Genomic DNA, 22,274 nt, shown 5'->3' with positions numbered 1-22,274 from the left:
ATAATCCGTCTAAATGTTAAATCAAATTCTACTTTCTGTCTAAAATATTCAAAAAATACCATTTACTTTATTTTCACATAACACGCCCTTTTTCCTTAGCTTCTCGTGACAATTTCACTTTCATTCTTCCGAGTTCCAAGAAAGGCAAATCGGAGGGCTCTTACAGTGGTGACAACGCTCCAGAAACACTGTCGGCACGTTACAGAAAACATTTCATAACGTTGGCGAGACGTTGTAAGAACGGTTTTGGGACGTCACGGCCACGTTACAGAAACGTTGTGATGACATTTAAATCCATGGTCGGATGATGTTGTCACGCCGTTGTCTGGAGTCTACAAAATTACGTTGTCACAACGATAAATCGGAACGTTGTGGTAACCATTTGACAACGTTTAAACGACGTTGTAACAACGGCAAATTGTTAGCTGGGTATGCATCCTAGCAGCATGAGCTCAAGGTGGCCATTGTTACGAAGGAAAACAAACATAGTGAGTGCATAAAGCAGTAGATACCAGCAGCGGTTCAGCCGGGAGGGCTGGTGGTCCGTCTTGCCCCGCTGGGCCGTCTTACCCCACCTTCCCCTAGCTCCACCCATGTCTCAGGGGGTGCTCGGTCCGAGGATGGGGGTCAAACTGCCCCGCTTGCCCCCCGTGGCGACGCTAATAGTAATGTCTGAAGAATTTTGGGACCCATGCCATAGGCGGCGGAACGGGGAGGGCACTGGGGCACCGTGCCCCCCTTTGATTTTGACATTTTAACATTAGCCCCATGGGCGTTGCATGGAAAGAATGGGACCAAAAGTCGTCAGTGCCCCCTTAACCCGGCAGTTGCTGGGGTATTTCGCCACCCACCCACTGGCGGATCCAGGGGGGGGGGGGGGCCACGGGGGCCATGGCCCCCCCCCCCCCCAAAGGCCTAAAGTGGCCTGTTTGGCCCCCCCAAAACGCCAGAAAAATTGCTAAGAAAATATACCTTGATGGAGGTTTTTAGCCACTTGGTGAAGTAAAGCTTTCCACAGCATAATATGGAAGCAATATAGTAGCAGTGAGGGTCAGTCAAAAGTTGCGCGAGCGGAGTTGACCTTAAAAAAAAAGACTGTTGTTGGCACGTGTTTATGGCGCGGCAGCTGGTAGTTGGCGGTGTTTCGCGTGGTGTGGCATCACTGGCGGATCTGGGGGGAGGGGGGGGGGGCACGGGAGCCTGAGGTGCCCCTGACAGGTCCGTGGTGCCCTTGCTAGGCCTGTGGTGCCCCTGGACCCTGGCAGGCCTGTGGTACAGTCCACAGCAGAAGTAATGTGGGGTTTCAGTCATGGGTATGTTCTGCTTCTGAAGCTTAGGAACGATTAGCCAGACTAAATGAAACTTTGAATGTAGCTTATATGTATCGTCACCCTTGCAGCTGCAACTTTAGCTATTGACATCTTCTTTTCAATCACTTCGCATTAAACAATCGCCAGTCAAAGCCAACCGTTGAGTTTGGTAAAACCCTACATTACTTTAGCGGTGGGCTGTACCTCTGGCGGGCCTAGGGTGCCCCTGCTAGGCTGCTGATGCCCCTGGGACCTGACAGGACTGTGGTGCCCCTGACAAGCCTAAAGTGCCCCCAACAGGCCCGTGATGCCCCCGACAGGCCCAAGGTGCCCCTGCGTGATGCCGTGATGCCTGCGAGGCCGGTGGTGCCCCCTGCGAGGCCGGTGGGGCCCCTGACAGGCCCATGGTGCCCCTGCTAGACCGGTGGTGCCCCTGGCAGGCCTGTGGTGCCCCTGCTAGGCCGCTGGTGCCCCTGGGCCCTGACAGGACTGTGGTGCCCCTGACAGGCCCAAGGTGCCCCTGCAAGGCCGGTGGTGCCCCTGTAAGGCCTGTGGTACCCCTGCTAGGCCTCTGGTGTCCCTGACAGGCCCATGGTGCCCCTGCGAGGCCGGCGGCGCCCCTGGCAGGTCTCTGGTGTCCCTGACAGACCTGGGGTGCCCCTGACAAGCCTGTGGGCCCCTCACAGGCCCGTGGTGCCCTTGCTAGGCCTGTGGTGCCCCTGGCGGGCTGGTGGTGCCCCTACTAGGCCGGTGGTGCCCCTGACAGGCCTGTGGTACCCCCGGGCACCAAGGGGGTCATGACCCATGTGGCCCCCCTTGGATCTGCCACTGATGCATAATATATTGATTTGTAAAGGCGTTATGGCTTATGCAATATGCAATTGCAGGCACTTGGTATCCCTCACTTATCCCTCATTGGGGCTCTGGTGGGCTCCTGAGGGCCCACGTCTATCTCCGGGAGCCCATATAGACAGGCTCCTTTGGGTCCTTTCAGTACACTATAGCATAAGAGGTCTCCATGCGAGTCCTATACATACATCTGAGGGCGTACCCTGATGTCTGAGGTACCCAACTGCAGCTCCAATGGTCTCTTCTTACACTGGCGGATCCAGGGAGGGGACATTTAGGGCCATGCCCCCTTCCCAGAGGCCTAAAGTGGCCCGTTTTCCCCCTCCCCCAAACGATAATGAAACATAGTTCAATCAGGGCGTGGCCCAGGAGCCGAGTTAGACAGGGCTGTTTTACCACCTCCCGGCCCGCAAAGGGACCCAAGCACTGACTCGAAGCGGGTTAAAGAGACCCCACCTTCAAAAAAGTTAATGAATTGGCATGAAAGTGATGTCGCTAGGTTCAGAAAGGGCGAAAACGAATATCTACCAAATTTTATCGAAAAATATTCACCGGTTTTCAAGAGATTAGACTTTTATTTTTGTTTACTTTTTGGGATATCCGCTGCTGTTCCTAGCGATTTTATTTGAAAGTGCGGCATTTGTTGCGCGCAAAGCAGCCTATACCACCGCATGCTACCAAACGTTTTAGTAAAATATTAAAAAATCATTAGATCTCCGCTGACGTCACACATTCAGAGGGGTATCCAAAAGCATTAGCCCCTCTGAGTCAAAATGCTGCAATTTTGAAATTCAATATTTCCGATTTAAGGCATTTCTCGATGTTGTGAGTGCGTACCGAAACCGGTAATTGTGAGCCAGGGACCCCATTTTGGCTATCTCAGCTCAAATCTAATGTTAAGGTGGGAGGGTCCCTTTAACTGGTCGATAAAAACAATGGTAAGTGTTTACAAAGTAATATAAAGGCATGGGTCGGGTGGGCTACCATTTATATATTTTTCTTTTTAGTTAAAAAAAATTCATAGTGTCAGGGCTGTGACGAAAAATAAGTGGCCTAAATCCGATGAGAAAACAGGATTTGGGGGTACCCTAGGTTTGGCTCCTGCATGAGTTGGCCCCCCCCCAAAACGCAAGCCTGGATCCGCCAGTGCACCCACCGTTTGCTGGGGGGGGGGGCGTTAAACGCCCCCAGCCGATAACTCGAGAACGAATAGGCGCAGCGAAACGCACGAGGCGGCAAACGAAAGAACGCGACGAGACGCTTCAGATGAGTACTTTAAAGTTGAATTTTGAGGTCACAGGTCGGGTCAAGGTCAGGTCAAGCACCTGAAATCGGGCTTTCAGTAGCATGGACTTCAGGACTTCGCAATGGGCGCCTCTCGTCATAAACTCTGTCAAAACGGAGCACAATCCATCATATAAGGCCTACAAGAGTGTCAGCTCCATGAAGGGGTCAGTCAAGCATAGGTCAGGGTCAAGGTCAGGTCAACCGGGTAGGCAAATATCCCCGAAAATCAAAACTGAAATTCGCAGCCTGTGACACATGTTTTATGGGTAATTTGGGGCGTAGAACACGATGGTGGCATTCATTTTATCATATGTGTACGTGTTTGGCTCAAAAAGTTGAATTTAAAAAATGCATGTATCATGGTCGTGAAGTAGTCACGAGAAATTGCCGAGATTCAGTTCGAGATTTTGGAAAATGCGGAACGATAATCAATAATCGAAGATAGCCATTTTATTGTTCATGGTATTGGCAGTCTAATGGCGTTTACGGCATGTCTGTATATCTGTTCTGTGATTTTATATGATTTTTTGAACATATGCCGTTTTTGGTCGAAAACTCAGAAATCATGACGTCACTAAAACCTCGATATGTCAAAAATTTTCCGACCGATTTTTTTTGAAACTTTGTCACAATAAACTTCGATCAATTTCCTACAGGTACCCAAAATTTGGCGCGCCTGCGGCGCGCCGTTTTTATGCTATGGCCCGCCGAAAAAAGTGGGGGCGTTTAACGCCCCCCCCCCAGCAACTCGCGGGTTAATTAAAGGTGTTCCGCCGCTATTGACCCATGCTCTTTTCATACTGGATGCAAATATACGCGTGCGGCGGCTGCCGCGCCGCGCCGCGCCGGTGCACTCTCCATTGATGTTTCGGCGCTCCGCCACCAGGGCGGCCGCTTGGTCGCCGGCGCTTTTATCCATGCCTTGACTTTATCCAAGGGCCTTGGCTTTATCCATGGGATGCTGCGAAATAGGGCGCCGGAGGTTATATTTGTCACGTGACATTTGGAACTTCTCCCCTCTATCGCCTTCTACATGCTAAATATCACGCGTGAATTTCACGAACCTTGATCAAATCGCCCCAGGCGCCCTGTTTTCACCGTCGTCCTATCCATGTATCTTTAAGAATCTTGCCTGAAGCCTGATGCATAACCACTTAACCTGAAAATATTTGATTTACTATTGCCTGTAATCTCTCCTAAGGCATTGCCTACGGCAATGCACTGCTTCGCTCCGAACACGAGGCAACACTTAACCTTACAGGTTGCGCTAGAACACCATTTTCCTCCAAAAATGTTACATTCAGACATTATATATCCGATAGTCTACAACCTTTACCACTGTTTTCTTCCTACCACGGAATATTGAAGGCTGAAGTAGCATAATATAACCAGAAATGCCACTTATGGTGCGAACTGAGCAAATTTAAAACAAAAGCAGACATTTTAAGGTGCTGCAAAAATCCCGAAAAAAAAAATAGCAAGGAACTGCCGACAAAATGCTGATGACTGATTGAAACCTCATAAAAATATAGCTTTATTTCTTCATCAATATTATCATAGCTATAATGAGCCTAAAAAATACTTAGCTTCGCTATGAATATCAATTATCAAACAGTCCTACCAGCACTACCAGAAACTACCAGTACTTGACCAGTACTACCTCATTAAATGCAAAAGTTGAATTGTTGCTTATAACAATTTTTTCTTCAAATATCACGATCATGTGAAAATAATCCCCCTCCCCCACCCAAAACCCCGATTCCCCGCATTTCCCTTAGTGTGCTGGGCTAAAAAACGGCACCAGTACTACCAGGACTGCCAGTACTTGACCAGTACTACCTCTTTAAATGGAAAAGTTGAATTGTTGTTTATAACAAAAATATTTTTCTTTTCAAATATCACCGTCATGTGAAAAAATTGCCCCTCCCCCACCCGAAACCCCGATTCCCCACATTTCCCCTAGTGTGTTGGGCTAAAAAAGGGTACTATATTTCTGCGTAGATGTTTCGCAACAGCTGACTGCAGGTTCTCACGACAGCTGACATGTTGAAAACAAACTGCGGCCAGTGGCGGATCCAGGGGGGGGGCAAAATGGGCATTTGCCCCCCAAACGGCATGATTTTAACATTACGCCTATGGACGATGCATGGAAAGAATCGATAAATTTCTATGGATTGCCCCCCCCCCCCAAAAAAAAAAAAAACTCTGAGCTGGATCCGCCTCTGGTGGAAATCGTGGTGAGATCACGGTAAGTTAGTTATAGCTGGAAATTGTTGGTCAGATTAACTGCATGACACAGTATTGTTACTAAACGCGAGTTTCTCTATAGAATGATGTCTATATTATAGGAATTAACTAATGTCTGAACCCGGACGGGTGGCCTGTATGACCTAGACATCATTCTATAGAGAAACTCGCGTTTAGTAACAATACTGTGTCATGCAGTTAATCTGACCAACAATTTCCAGCTATAACTAACTTACCGTGATCTCACCACGATTTCCAGTCGCAGTTTGTTTTCAACATGTCAGCTGTCGTGAGAACCTGCAGTCAGCTGTTGCGAAACATCTACGCAGAAATATAGTACCCTTTTTTAGCCCAACACACTAGGGGAAATGTGGGGAATCGGGGTTTCGGATGGGGGAGGGGCAATTTTTTCACATGACGGTGATATTTGAAAAGAAAAATATTTTTGTTATAAACAACAATTCAACTTTTCCATTTAACCCGCGAGTTGCTGGGGGGGGCGTTAAACGCCCCCACTTTTTTCGCCGGGCCATAGCATAAAAACGGCGCGCCGCAGGCGCGCCAAATTTTGGGTACCTGTAGGGAATTGATTGAAGTTTATTGTGACAAAGTTTCCAAAAAATCGGTCGGAAAATTTTTGAGATATCGAGGTTTTAGTGACGTCATGATTTCTGAGTTTTCGACCAAAAATGGCATATGTTCAAAAAATCATATAAAATCACAGAATAGACATACAGACATGCCGTAAACGCCATTAGACTGCCAATACCATGATCAATCAAATGGCTATCTTCGATTATTGATTATCGTTCCGCATTTTCCATAATCTTGAACTGAATCTTGGCAATTTTTCGTGACTACTTTACGACCATGATACATGAATTTCTTAAATTGAACTTTTTTAGCCAAACACGTACACATATGATAAAATGAATGTCAACATCGTGTTCTACGCCCCAAATTACCTATGAAACATGTGTCACAGGCTGCGAATATCAGTTTTGATTTTCGGGGATATGTGCCTACCCGGTTGACCTGACCTTGAACCTGACCTATGCTTGACTGACCCCTACATGGAGCTGACACTCTTGTAGGCCTTATAAGATGGATTGTGCACCGTTTTGACAGAGTTTATGGCGAGAGGCGCCCATTGCGAAGTCCTGAAATCCATGCTACTGAAAGCCCGATTTCAGGTGTTTGACCTGACCTTGACCCGACCTGTGACCTCAAAATTCAACTTTAAAGTACTCATCTGAAGCGTCTCGTCGCGCTCTTTCGTTTGCCGCCCCGTGCGTTTCGCTGCGCCTATTGGTTCTCGAGTTATCGGCTGGGGGCGTTTAACGCCCCCCCCCCCCAGCAAACGGTGGGTGGCGAAATACCCCAGCAACTGCCGGGATAAAGAGGTAGTACTGGTCAAGTATTTATTTATTTATTTATTTATTTCACGTCGCGACAAACCCATCCATTCGAGAACGGCTATTCCGGGCGTCATGTCATTTGGAAGATGTGATGGATAAAACATTCGCTCTTAGCACACGCATACAAAACACACTCACGGGTCCTCATCGCCATACTGCTCTCGGAGTAGCAGTGCTCGGTACTGGGCTTTGAACTGCCGCGGCCCCAGGCCTCGCACGGCTGGTGGCAGTGAGTTGTATGTTGTCACGGCTGAATAAAGAAACCGTCGGCGGCCTGACTCTGTGCGGATCGCTGGGGTCTCGAAAAAGTCAGCTTGGCGGGTCTCCCTACCATGAACACTGCGGCGGGTAACAATGCCTTCACGCAGCGACTCAGGCTGTCCCGTAGCTAGCATTCTCTTGAGCAGAGTCACCGAATGAAACCGCCACAAGTTCTCAGCAGAGAGCCACTTCAGGGTCTTCATGACATCGCTGACATGGTCATACCTACGTCGGCCAGACACCACCCGAGCACCGAAGTTCAGTAGCTTCTGAACTCTGGACAGCTGGGTCACACCGCAGCAGCCATAGACACTGATACAATACCGGACAATAGACACAGCCAGAGCCTGCACCAGTATTGTCAGTGTGTCCCTGGGCAGCGAGTGTCTACTGTGGCTTAAACCGCTCAGGATACCAGTGCCACGCCGTACGACATCGGTCACGTGATCTGAGAAAGACAGACTCTGATCAAACGTGACCCCCAAGTTTCGAACAGTGAGGGATCCCGTAACCTTAGCACCCATAAATTCAACTTCTATTGGCGGTAACTGACGGAGATTTTGCTTGGTACCCAATGTTATTAGTTGCGTTTTGTTAGCGTTCACTTTTAAACCGTTTTTCTGGAACCAGACTGAAAGAGCCGCTAAATCCTGTTCTAGACTCTGAACTATCGCTGCTGCATCACGAGGGCTTCCCATCACCGCCAACTGTGTGTCGTCCGCATACTGTACCAGACACCTGTCATGATTGGCGCAGTCGGGAAGGTACAGAGACATGTCAGTCGCATATATGTTGAAAAGAAGGGGCCCGAGGGCCGATCCCTGATAGGTACCAATAGGATTCAGAATTGATCGCGAGAGCACACTGCGACCGTTCTGCGAGCGGATCAGCACTTGCTGGTAATGATCAGATAGGTAGCTCGCGAACCATCTCGTGTCGACACCATACTGCTCTAGCTTGATCAGCAGCCTGTCGTGGGGAATGACATCGAAGCACTTCGATAGGTCTAATAGGCACAGTAGCGCTACCTGCCGCCGGTCCATCGCCTCGAACACACGGTCCGTCATCGTCAGCAGGGCGGTCTCCGTGGAGAACCCGGTTCTAAACCCGTGCTGATGCGGGGTAAATAGATGATGCGAAGTGAAATATTCAAACAGTTGCTCGTAAACGATGCGTTCCGTAATTTTTGCTATCGTAGGGAGTATCGAGATTGGCCTATAGTTGGTCATTTCAGTAGATTTTGGGGTTTTCTGAATAGGGTGGATGACAGTAAGTTTCCAGGGCTGAGGGACCGTGTGTGACGCCAGGCTAGAGTTAACAATGTGGGTGATTACATGATATACGGCTGGAAGACACAGTTTCAAGAACCTGAGACACAGACCGTCAGCGCCGCAAGCCGAACTGTTGCTCATCTGGGCCACGGTGGTAAATACTCTTTCAGGTGTTACTGTGTGCACCTGAAATCCGCCGGTCGTGACGCGAGGCAGACGCACCGGCAGATCGGGGCCCGACTGGTTCACCTGCCGCGCTGTCACGGTCCCGACACTGGCAAAGTACCTGTTGACTGCGTCACAGTCCGCACTGGGCATCGGTCTGGCCGCCTGTTTACCAGAGATAACTGGTTTTATGCATCGCCACAGTTCACCCCTGCCGCTCTCCTGGATTCGCCGCTGTAGGTCTTGTTTGGTGTCCCGGCGTATCGCGGCTCTAACCTGACGGTTGGCAGCTTTGTACATGTCTCGGTCTCCCGCGCTCAGGTACGCCCGCCGCTGGACAATTAGCTCCTTCGTGGTTTCGGTGATTGGTGGCGCGGTGGGGTTACGGATTTTTATGCGTCTGATCGGGGCTAGGTGGTCCAAGATTGGCAGTGCCTTGCTCACAAAGTATCTCCACTGCGCCTCGGGGTCCGCGCTGTCAAACACGGGCGCCCAGTCCACACCACCCATACACCGGTTCACTTCGACGGCGTCAAGCTTACGCCAGCACCTGTCAGTGCGGCTACACTGAGCGAGACGGCGCCCAGGCACACTGACCAGGGCACGCAGCCATCTGTGCGGGCTGAAGTGACAGGGCAGTGTGCCGGCACGGGCGGAGTCAGTGGTGGAGCAGAGAACGTCTATCGATGATCCCGACGGCTGGAAGGTGGGGCCCCGGACGTGCTGCAGCAGCTCGTAGGTGGTGAGGAGCTCCCGCATCCGTCTGGCCGCCGTACTGTCGACGCTGGCTAAGTTGATGTTGACGTCGCCGGCCAGAACAACCGGCCCGTCGTGTCCGGCGAGCACGTGCTGTAGTTGACGCTCCAGCTCGTCCAGGTCAGCGGTGACACGAGCTACCGTTTGCACCGGGGGCCGGTATAGCGAGCACACGACGACCCGACGCGGACCACCACCGATCCGGACCCAGAGCGACTCGAGTTTGGCGCCCTCCACCGAATCGCCTGGGATCCCGGTAACAGTCACATCCAGGCCATCCCGCACCAACACCGCGACACCGCCGTAACCCCGCCCGTCGGCCCGGTCACGTCTGTGCAGCTGGTATCCCGGCACGGGGATTAGTCTATTCGGGTTCGTTGGTTTAAGCCATGTTTCGACGAGAGCGACGATATCGTAATCGTGTTCGCCGATGTCGTGTCTCAGCTCCATCAGGTGCGGCTTCAGAGACTGCACGTTTATCGCAGCCACATAGAGTTGGTCCGGCCTCCTCCCCCTCCACACCCGACCGCCGGCTGAGCCGCGCCGCCGCGGCCGGCCCCGCTTCCCCCGCCTAGTGCGGTTGGACGCTCCCCCGTCACCGCATCCCAAGTACTGGCAAGTACTGCAAGTACTGGCAGTCCTGGTAGTACTGGTGCCGTTTTTTAGCCCAGCACACTAAGGGAAATGCGGGGAATTGGGGTTTTGGGTGGGGGAGGGGGATTATTCTCACATGATCGTGATATTTGAAGAAAAAAATTGTTATAAGCAACAATTCAACTTTTGCATTTAATGAGGTAGTACTGGTCATTGGTCAAGTACTGGTAGTTTCTGGTAGTGCTGGTAGGACTGTTTGATAATTGATATAGATATGCATAGCGAAGCTAAATATTTTTTAGGCTCATTATAGCTATGATACTATTGATGAAGAAATAGAGCTATATTTTTATGAGGTTTCAATCAGTCATCAGCATTTTGTCGGCAGTTCCTAAGTATTTTTTTCGGGATTTTTGCAGCACCTTAAAATGTCTGCTTTTGTGCTAAATTTGCTCAGTTCGCACCATAAGTGGCATTTCTGGTTATATTATGCTACTTCAGCCTTCAATATTCCGTGGTAGGAAGAAAACAGTGGTAAAGGTTGTAGACTATCGGATATATAATGTCTGAATGTAACATTTTTGGAGGAAAATGGTGTTCTAGTGCAACCTGTAAGGTTAAGTGTTGCCTCGTGTTCGGAGCGAAGCAGTGCATTGCCGTAGGCAATGCCTTAGGAGAGATTACAGGCAATAGTAAATCAAATATTTTTAGGTTAAGTGGTTGTGTATCTGGCTTCAGGCCGAAGGCCTGAAGCCTGATGCATAACCACTTAAAGGAAAAGGGCCACCTTTAACATGGGGATTGAAACTGAGATAGCCATCTTGTAGCCCGTGTCCGAAAACCTATCTGTTTACCTCCTTACGGCCGATTTCGGCCTCCATTTGTAGTTATCGGCAATTTTAAAAGAAAATACGCCAGGAATGCGTCCTTATCCCAGGAATGCGTTCTTATCCGACAATACAGCCACCCGCGGCGAGGCTTTGGTTTTTTACCAATCAGCTCCAACCAGCTCAGCTTTAACCAATCAGCTTATCTGACACAATCCGACGAGTCTGTCTTCTGAACGCTGATTGGCTTGAGTGTGACGTCATCGCTATGCCATCATACAGTAGGTGCCGTAGACAGTATCAACATAGTACCAATATGTTTAATAGTTTTAAATACTTTTTCGCGAATTGTGCACTTCTGGCACCAGTTTTAAAAAGAAAATGAAAAATAATAATGTCAAAATGAAAAACAACGATATCTTCATATTTCACGAAGGTGGCCCTTTTCCTTTAACCTGAAAATATTTGATTTACTATTGCTTGCAATCTATTCCTGCAAGTAACTTTCTCTCTCCCGGAAGGCAAAAATCAGTAGGTTAGGTTAGGTTAGGTTAGGTTAGGTTAGGTTTATTTATGCCCGGTAGGCAAAAATCAGTAGGTTAGGTTAGGTTGGGTTAGGTTAGGTTTATTTATGCCCGGTAGACAAAAATCAGTAGGTTAGGTTAGGTTAAGTTAGGTTAGGTTTATTTATGCCTGGTAGGCAAAAATCAGTAGGTTAGGTTAGGTTAGGATCTTCGGTAGGCAAAAATCAGTAGGTTAGGTTAGGTTAGGTTAGGTTTATTTCATGGGTGAAACTTTGACATCACCATTGGGGTCCCAAACGTCCAAGGGGGCCTCCATTTAGTGGGGGCCTCCAAGCAATTAGGGGCCTCCAATTGCGAAAGCGGTAATTTACGAACCACGCCAGGGCCTCCTCTAAGAAATTTTCATTGGGGGACCAGAGGCTCAGAAGCCAAACCTAGGGTACCCCCAAATTCAGTTTTCTCATCGGATTTAAGCCACTTATATTTCGTCACAGCTCTGATGCCATGATTTTTTTTTAAATATTAATAAAGAAATGGTAGGACCTGACCCTAATGGTGGATCCAGGCCAGCAGGGTGGCATTGTATGTAAATATCCCCCCCGCGGCGTCCGAAATCGACGAAAATTTCTGGCTTTTTCACTTTTGACAATAAAACACATTGCTTTTATTATAGAAAACAAAAAGAATTTAACGGCACAGCATTGCGCAAGGAATCTAGCCGACTCCAGAAAGTGTGAGATCCTTCGCCCGCACCTGGGGGGAGGGTTGCCACCCCCAAGTTAGTTTTTCTGCTCTACACTTAACATTTTTAAAGCTAGAAACCTGATTTTTTTTTGTATAGCTGCTTTTTCTTTTCTCAGCGTCCATTGAAAATTTCAAGTCTCTGTGGCTTTTGGGTTTGGAGATATGACCTTGTTCTTCAGGTCATGTCATGTCCTAAATGACGAATACCAAATATCTTGCGTTGGCTATGGGCCTTGTGAGCTTTTGACACCCTGATTTCGGCTTTTTTTGCCAGTCTTACCTCACACCTATCATTGAACATGTTATTCTGCGATGTACAGATGTTAGGGTCAGGGTCAATGTCAACCTGGGTCATCTAAAATTATTGCGCTTTAGGCAAGCTGAATTTACTTTTCGTGAAGTTTCTTTGACTGTATGTTTAGTAAAAGCTTCTCAGTTCATGATCTAGTGTAATAGGGACACACAAACTGATCTGTGCACACATCAGTACATACACAGACATGCACAGATATACAAACACATATCATTCACCTTGATCTAACTTAACGTGAAATGACCACAGCCAGCAAACTAGTCGGATAGTGTGACAAAGAGCTGTTCTAGCTGGCTTGACACTAATACGGCAGCGTCATCGGTATATGATGGGTTGGCCCGCTGCTTGTGTAGGTATCTTATTCGACATCACCACAATTTTTCTTACAAGATTTTAAGCTTTGCGGTCAAGAGCAACAGATTCTTTGGGAAGAGACGAATCCAATGATACCAATTTTACCTCATCAGGTCAGTCATTGAACTTCCAGGTCAGGTCAAACTAAAGAATGTTGCTGTTTGGGGTCACCGTTGCCCGTTGAAATATCACATGCGCTGCTCATAATATACCAATGACGCTGCCGTTTTGTGGTGCCAAGCCAGCTAGAACCTCTTTGTCACACTATCCGACTAGGTTTTTGCTGGCTGTGGTCATTTCAGGTCAAGTTAGGTCAAGGTCAATGACATGTGTTTGTATGTCTGTGTGTGTCTGTGTGTATACTGATGTGTGCACCGATTGTGAATGTGTCCATATTACATGAGATCATGAACTGAGAAGCTTTTACCAAAAATACAGTCAAAGAAACTTCACGAAAGTATATTCAGCTTGCCTAAAACGCAATATTTTTAGACGACCTAGGTTGACCTTGACCCTGACCCTGGCACCTCTACATCATTGAACAACATGTTCCATGATAGGTGGGAGGTAAGACTGGCAAAAAAGGCCGAAATCAAGGTGTCAAAAGCTCACAAGACCCAACGCCAACGCAAGATATTGGGTATTTGTCATTTGGGTTATGACATTACCTGAAGAATAAGGTCATATCTCCGAAACCAAAAACCACAGAAACTTGAAATTTTCAGTGGACGCTAAGAAAGGATAGAGCAGCAGCTATACGAAACATCCGACTTCTAGCAATCAAAATGTTTAGTGTAGAGCAGAAAAAAACTACCTAGGGCGGGGGGAATGGGTGGCAACCACTTCCACCCCCCCCCCCTCCCCCCGATGTGCGGGCGAGGATTAAAGGTAGTGTGCCAGCTTTCCTGGACCGTATGGAGTTAATGGCCCAGATAAGGAGAACCGGATTTTTAGAACTTATCCATACCTTCAAAACTCATGGAAACGTCTTAAATTCTTCAAATTTTGAGTACCCCAGTGCGAAATTCGCCCCGACGGGTTGTCGGTCGTACCCCAACCACATTTCACACCACTATGAACAATAAATGCACACACTGAAATCGCTATTACCGATATGCTCATCCAATCAAGTTTCGATAAACCCGTTCATCATCATCTCCTGCGGTTTCGAACACGCCTGTTAGGTGGTGCGGTAGACCGCGCCCAAAACCAGGGCCCCGGTAACGTGAGGTAGCCGAGTCGGGGCAGCGTGCGCTGACCCAAGCAGGGGCCGCGCGTCCTCCCGGTGTCATGTGATAGCCCGGGGCTGCCCGCGGGGATGCGGTAGACCGCGCCCAAAGCTGCGGCCCCGGCTTGGGTCAGCGCACGCTGCCCCGACTCGGCTACCTCACGTTACCGGGGCCCTGGCTTTGGGCGCGGCTTCTGCTCATACTTTGTGGTGCGGTGGTGGTGCGTCGGGCCGCGCGCTCTGACTTCGGCCAAGAAAAATGCGTCAGCTGATCATTGTCATTTCTGCCACTTGCGTGTGGTGAAATGGGGTCATAACTTAAGAGACGGCTTTTTCATATCAATTATTTTACATAAAATCATATTTCAAACCATAAATAATGTTCGACAGCCAAATAAAAGAAACAATACCAATACAGGCTTACAGTTTAAGGCTCGACATTGTGTTGTCTACGATTAGACAGCTGATAACTCATTCCCGTACGTCGTAACTCTATAATGACCTTTGCTTATTGTCACATGTGCGCCGCATTCGCGATTGTTGCCGACGCCTGTTTACAGGTCAGCCCACTACAATTGTTATGCATATCGAAAAACCGATAAACTTTTAGGCGAAAAAGTCACTATTCCAGGCCCATTTTTGATTTTTTTTTGCGATATTAGGTAAAAACAGAAGCTTCTTATCCTAGGAAAAATAAAATGGGAATTCTTTCAAAGGTGGCACACTACCTTTAAATAATTTGAATATCAGGTAAACAATTTATTCAAACAGGTATTCCAACAGAGTCCCGCTTTTTATAGGTGACCTCCGATTTGTGTTGCATCTAAGTTGCCCAGGGGGCCTCTTATTTGTAATTGTAGATACATACAGTACAGATAGCCTCCTACTTCGACTACTTGCACAGAGAGCCTCCTAGTGTATATACAGCTAAGCTTCTACAGGTCAAGCGCCGGTCTCTTGTACGTACAGAGAGCCTCCTACTGTTACAGAGGGCCTCCTGTTTGTCTAGGGGGCCTCGTATTGGTTAACGGCGCCTCCTATTTGTCCAAGCGGCCTCCCATTCGTCTATGGGGCCTCCTATTTGTCCAGGAGGCCTCCTGTTCCTCCAGAAGGTCCCCTATTTATCCAGGGGGCTTCTATTTTCCAGGGGCTTCCTCTTTATCTAGGGGGTCTCCTACGTGTTCAGGGGCCTCCTATTTGTCCAGGGGCCTCCTATTTATCCAGGGGTCCTTTATTCGACCAGGGGTCTCATATTTGTACAGGGGTCTCCTACTTGTCCCGGGGCCTCCTTTTTTAAGGGACTCCTTTTTGTTTGAAGGGAGCCTTCTATTTGTCCAGGGGGCCTCCTATTCGTACATAGTGCCTCTAGCTCCTACTTGTCCATGGGGCCTCCTATTTGTTCAAGAGGTCCCCTATTTGTCCAGGGGGCCTCTTATTTGTCCAAGGGGCCTGTTATTTTTCTAGGGGGCCTCCTATTTGCCCAAGAGGCCTCCTATTTGTCCAGCGGGCCTCCTACGTGTTCAGGGGGCCTCCTATTTGTCCATGGGGCCTACTATTTGTCTAGGGGCCTCTTATTTGCCTAGGGCCTCCTATTTGTCCAGGAGGCCTCCTGCTTGTCCAGAGAGCCTCCTATTTCTCCAGGGGGCCTCCTGTTTTCCGGGGGGCCTCCTACTTGTTCAGGGGGCCTCCTACTTGTTCAGGGGGCCTCCTACTTGTTCAGGGGGCCTCCTACTTGTTCAGGGGGCCTCCTTTTTGTCCAACAGGGCCTCCGATTTGTCCAAGGGGCCTCCTATTTAAACAGAACCTTTTATATGAACATCGGACCTCCGTTTGCAAAGTAGCTGGTGCGTCTCGGGGGCCTCCACTATTGGGGTCCCAAAATGACAATTGGGGTCCCAAATGTTCGCATTGGGGTCCCACATGGGACCTCGAAAGTATACAAAGCTACACCCATGGTTTATTTATGCATGGTAAGCAAAAATCAGTAGGTTAGGTTAGATTAGGATCTAATTTGACAACATTGTCTGCTGCAAAACAATCAGCTAACAATTTAACATTAGGGACATTATTTTAGCTAATACGATGCCCTTACATATAATATATAAGTCATTTAAAAACGATGTGTGGTAAACCACAAAAAACAACATCAAATATCAAAGTATTTTTAGCTATACAAATATTTTTAATTTCGTGGCCACCACTCATTGCCACATTTTGCTGTGTTTTGTATTTGCTGCGCAGCAATTGTCCACATGGCGGAGGCCGACCACTTGAAAGTAGATTGTAATGGCGCGGGTTCGTGTGCTCTGAGGGAGTCGGTTTTGCATCGATTTTTCTAGTGTTTCAAGGTAAGATTTTGCAGGAAACTTGGTGTAAATGTGAAGAGTAAGTGTTTTGTAAGATGGCATGACACTAATCAGATTGAATTAACTACAATGAAAACGCTTGGTTATGATGGCCTCTCCGACCGATGTCTATATTATAGGAATTAACTAATGTCTGAACCGGGACGGGTGGCCCGTATGACCGGTGAGTTCCTTGCCTCTAGATTCAGTCATCGGTTCGATTCCAGGGGATTTGGCATTGCGTGGGATTGCCGCTGCCTGACTGTTTGGAACAGCGTGAGAGTTCCAGTTCAGTCGGGGGAGGTTTGGTCAATCGTTGTCATTTTTAGCACGTGCTATTTTTGTCACACGTGCTAAAAATGACAACGATTCTGCTATTTTTGACAACGATGAGGCCGATTTCACTCCTCAGCGAGGAAATGAAGATTTTGGAAAGATAAACACTGATTTTGTAAAAGAAGTGCTGCCACCTGGTGCAAGACGAAGAATCCAGCTTTAATATGCCTGTTATTTGTATGGTAGTTTGTTTTGTGGCCTGAAGTTGGAACTTAAAATTGAAGCATCCGAAAATGATCGATATTGATCGAAAACATGATGTTGATGAAAAAAATAATATTTTAAGTTGAGAGAGGAGGCCATTTTATCCAGATGCAGTAGTTTACTTCTTGAAATTATTTTTGCTAATGACGGCTGCTAATTATCCCTCATTACATGGCAGTCGTCGTAAGCAAAAATAATTTCAAGAAGTAAACCACCGCATCTGGATAAAATGGCCTCCTCTCTCAACTTAACATATTATTTTTTTCATCAACATCATGATTTCGATCAATATCGATCATTTTCGGATGCTTCAATTTAAAGTTCCAACTTCGGGCCACAAAAAAGGGTATACTTCAACGTTGGACTACCATACAAACAACGGCCATATTAAAGCTGGTTTCTTCTTCTTGCACCAGGTGGCAGCACTTCTTTTCCAAAATCAGTGCTTGTATTTCCAAAATCGTGATTTCCTCGCTGAGGAGTGAAATCGGCTTCATCGTTGCTAAAAATAGCTGATAGCGTTGTCATTTTTAGCACATGGTTGCCAAAAATGGCATGTGCTAAAAATGACAACCATTGACCAAACCTCCCCCAACTGAGTTGGCGCCTTGGAAGCAGAATTTCACGACCCCAAATTGTCGTGAATTTCCCAACTTCGACTCGATCAAAGACTTGTGTGTCTTAGTTGATACTAATCTGAAATTTCATTTCCACATCCGCGCTACCTGTCACAAAGCTGCTGGTGTTGGGCGTGTCGGGCTAAAACTCCTTAAATTAAAGGGACACTCCCACCTTAACATTAGTTTTGAGTTGAGATAGCCAAATTGGTGGCCATGGCCTGCAAATACCGGTTTGGGCACTCACAACATCGAAAAATGCTTTAATTCGAAGATATGGAATTTCAAACTTGCAGTTTTCGGATTCTAAGGGGCTAATGCATTGGAATGCCCCCTTAGAATTTGTGACGTCAGCGGAGATCTAACGATTTTTAAATCTTAGACTAAAACCATCGTTAACACGTGGTGGTATACGCTGCTTTGCGCGCAACGTCTGCTGCACTTTAAGGCTGCCAAATTATTGCTTCCAAATAAAGTCGCTATTAACAGGGGAGATCCCAAAAAGTAAACAAAAGTAAAAGCCTAATATCTTGAAAACCAGTGAATATTTTTCGGTGAAATTTGGTAGATATTCGTTTTCGCTCTTTCTGAACCAAGGGACATCACTTTCATGCCAATTCATTAACTTTTTTGAAGGTGGGAGGGTCCCTTTAACAGGGAGCCGTTTCCCATAATTCATGCTTTTTCTACTCGAGACGCACATCCAACCCATCCTTGCGTATTGCTCCAGCTCAGTTGGGGAAAGTACGAGGAGCCAAACAAAAAATTGGATTAGCCAGTCAATGGCTGGAGTGGGCGGGGCAATGACCATGTATGGTCATAACATCAGACAGCTTCATCTTTTCAATGAATCCTAGCATTTTAATGATGAACTAAGGCATAAGAATGTTTTTTAACCACACAAGGCCTACACTCACTTGGTGCATAATTAACTGGTGGCTGTTAATTGCAGAGTTACAACGCTAGGTCAAACAGTGATTGGCAAATACCTATGTCGGATTGAAACAGACTCGCCATAAAATGTAAGCAGTACCGTGGTTTAAGGTTAATGGTTAATTTCAGGTTAATGAGCTTGGAGTAGACCAGGGGTCTATTTCAATTTGGTGCTCATATCATAAACTTGGGAAGGTATGACAAGATTATACATGAAGGGATGGGTCAGCAGACTATCTGGTCAGACTTTTGGTGGCCCAGTGTTCGTCTAGTTTTCTTTTGAAGCTGTTGACTGATGCTGCCTCAACAACATGTCTAGGCAGGCTATTCCATGGTGCTACAGCTCTGTTGGCAAAAATCTTGTTTCTGAAATGATGCAACGTTCTCCTTTTCTTGAGTTTCAACAGATGACCTCTTGTTCTCGTATCTTCGTGTAATTCAAAGAATTGATGTCTGTCAATGTTCACCTTGCCAGTCATAATCTTGTACACCTCGATCAAATCTCCTCGTTGTACTCTATCCTTCATACTTAACAGCTTCAGTTTTGACAGTCGTTGTTGATACGAGAGAGACTTTATAGTTTTGACAATCTTGGTGGCTCTTCTCTGCACCTTCTCCAACTTGTGTAGGTCCTGTGCCATATGAGGCCCCACCGCCTGTATACAATAATCCAAATGTGGGCGAACGTAGGTTGTGTACCTATAGCACTTTAAAATTTCTTACAGTAACATTGTTAAAAGCCATTCTTAATAACCTTAGAGCCTTGTTGGCTTTTGCAGCTGCAGTCTGACTATGATGTGTGGCTTTTAGATCTTCAGATACAATGACTCCCAAGTCATGTTCGATTTTTGTCATTTTCAAAACTCTAGGTGGGTTGTGAAGTTCATTCATAACATATTCCTTAGCTGGATTGGAATGTCCACAATGCAATGTCCGTGAAGTTAGCGTCAGCAACAGCAACGAATACAGCGTCGGATTCAGAATCGCTTAAAAAACTCATATTTGGTCAATTGGGGGACGGGAGCAAGAATATTACCTTTATTTGGCCCTAGCTCTTACCCCTTACCCCTTAATCGGCCCTTAAAGGAAGGGGCGCGTCAAAAGTGCCTCAAGCAAGGGTTCGTCTGATCGCCAAAATAAGGGTCGCAATCGATTCCACGGGTCAATATCTAGCCGCAGCCTCGAGTTCCAGATGTGTGCAACTTACCCCTTAATCGGCCCTTAAAGGAAGGGGCGCGTCAAAAGTGCCTCAAGGGTTCCTCTGATCGCCAAAATAAGGGTCGGAATCGATTCCCCGGGTCAACATCTAGCCGCAGCCTTGGGTTCCAGATGTGTGCAACTTACCCCTTACCCCTTAATCAGCCCTTAAAGGAAGGGGCGCGTCAAAAGTGCCTCAAGGGTTCGTCTGATCGCCAAAATAAGGGTCGCAATCGATTCTCCGGGTCAATATCTAGCCGCAGCCTCGGGTTGCAGATGTGTGCAACTTACCCCTTACCCCTCAATCGGCCCTTAAAGGAAGGGGCGCGTCAAAAGTGCCTCAAGGGTTCGTCTGATCGCCAAAATAAGGGTCGCAATCGATTCCTCGGGTCAATATCTAGCCGCAGCCTCGGGTTCCAGATGTGTGCAACTTACCCCTTACCCCTTAATCGGCCCTTAACCCGCGCGGGGCTGGGGGTAAATTTTACCCCCCCCCCCTAGCGAATTTTTGCAATATTTCAAAAACGGCGGCGCGCAGCGCCGCCAAAATTTCAGTACCTACCTTTTCTTACATCAATTTGACACGTTCCCTGAGAATTTGAGCTAAATCCGTCGGAATTTTTTTTGAGAAATTGACGTTTTAGTGACGTCATGTTCGCCATTTTCGCCTAAAAAACGGCAAAATTTCAAACGCCGCTAACATCTTCATTTTTAAAGGAATCAAGACGTAACAAAAAAGGTTATACGTAATTCTACTTTGTCTATCAAGTGGCATCTCGGTTTTTTGAAAATTCTGGATTTTGACCCAAATTTTTTCAAAAAACTGACTTTTTTGGGAAAATAGTGATAAAATCAAAAATTTTGAGTGTATCGAAAAAACCGGAATATATGTCAGAGAAGTGGTCAATGTGCACCTACATACCAATTTTTAGAAGAATCGGTTCAAAAATGTGGGAGTTATTCAAAATTTTATGACGTCACGACACACCAAAATTTTGAAAAATGAATTTTTTGGAAGTTCTAGACGTCGTACGGAAACAAAAATAGCACCATTCGATTCGCCGTGAAAAACTGCATCAGATAGACACCTTTTTAGACCTTAACAACCAACTTCAAAATTTGACCTCACTTGACCTGACCTTGACCTGACCTCGACCTGAAATTCATCCAGAGGTGGTCCATATCACTTATTGAGTGTGGCTATTGAATTCTATGAGTAAAATGACCCATAAAACATGTGTCGCACATGCCCTTTTCTATATTTTGTTTTTGGTGACCTGACCTGACCTGACCTGACCTGACCTTGACCTCTGAATGATATTGTATGTAACGAATATTGTCTTGGTAGCTTAAGAGCACGTTTTGGGCAATCAGTCTCAGTCCATGACTCCATTCTTCGGCAACTACGGTGCAAGGCCGATACTGTAGAAACTTGCAATTTGTACCCTTGACCTGACCTTGACCTTGACCTCAAACTTTAAATTAAGTACATTTTTTAAGTTGTTCGTGATGAGATCTTTCGATGGGCGTTCGAATTTTCCAAATCGGACCATTAGTTCGGGAGATAACAGGGGGGGGGGTAAAATTTACCCCCCCCCAGCCCCGCGCGTTCGGCTGGAGACCCCAGCCCCGCGCGGGTTAAAGGAAGGGGCGCGTCAAAAGTGCCTCAAGGGTTCGTCTTATCGCCAAAATAAGGGTCGCAATCGATTCCCCGGGTCAATATCTAGCCGTAGCCTCGGGTTCCAGATGTGTGCAACTTACCCCTTACCCCTTAATCGGCCCTTAAAGGAAGGGGCGCGTCAAAAGTGCCGCAACGGTTCGTCTGATCGCCAAAAAAGGGTCGCAATCGATTCCTCGGGTCAATATGTAGCCGCAGCCTCGGGTTCCAGATGTGTGCAACTTACCCCTTACCCCTTAATCGGCCCTTAAAGGAAGGGGCGCGTCAAAAGTGCCTCAAGGGTTCGTCTGATCGCCAAAATAAGGGTCGCGATCGATTCCCCGGGTCAACATCTAGCCGCAGCCTCGGGTTCCAGATGTGTGTAACTACCCCTTACCCCTAAATCGGCCCTTAAAGGAAGGGGCGCGTCAAAAGTGCCGCAAGGGTTCGTCTGATCGCCAAAATAAAGGCCGCCGTCCACTGTGCGGAACGCGTGCGGTCCGTACGGAATTTAACAGAACCCTATGGGCTTATCCGGTCCGTACGGAAATCGTGTGCGCTCCGTGCGGACCGCATCCGAACGGCAATCAGCTGTTGATTTTCCGTCAGCTCTCCGCAAGCGTTTCGGAAGCGGTTGCTACGGAAACGAAATAACAAAGTCCGACATGTTGAACTTTTCTGCGGAGAACGCAGGCGGAACGGACGCGGACAGGTGCAGTCTTCCGTCTTCGAGTTTTCAGTTGCAGATTTAAGAAATAATTTCAATTCTTTCAAGATGAAGTAAGTAAACATAATTTCCTTGACATGGCAGAACCATGTTATGCTAGTAAATTGCTA

At 47.3% G+C, this 22,274-nt stretch overlaps 1 protein-coding gene across 7 annotated transcripts in view; it reads left to right on the top strand.

The window, feature by feature from the left end:
* The window catches only part of LOC122383683 (rho GTPase-activating protein 190-like), a 406,057-nt gene that overhangs the window by 42,245 nt on the left and 341,538 nt on the right, over nt 1-22,274 (top strand). For 5 of the 7 annotated variants that reach the window (XM_043370389.1, XM_043370415.1, XM_043370406.1 and 2 more), the window contains exon 1: nt 16,366-16,496. The exons of 1 other annotated variant lie outside the window; for it this stretch is intronic. The gene's annotated coding sequence lies outside the window, so the exon portion shown is untranslated. Of the gene's footprint in view, nt 1-16,365; nt 16,497-18,651; nt 18,673-22,274 lie in introns of those variants that run through there. One more of the 7 variants, XM_043370381.1, reaches the window with a different exon arrangement.

This window comes from Amphibalanus amphitrite, unplaced genomic scaffold (assembly GCF_019059575.1).
Source record: "Amphibalanus amphitrite isolate SeventyFive unplaced genomic scaffold, NRLGWU_Aamphi_draft 000013F_arrow, whole genome shotgun sequence".
Lineage (NCBI taxonomy): Eukaryota > Metazoa > Arthropoda > Thecostraca > Balanomorpha > Balanidae > Amphibalanus > Amphibalanus amphitrite.
Note: the sequence above shows the minus strand (reverse complement) of the source record. Positions and strands in the feature narration are given on the sequence as shown.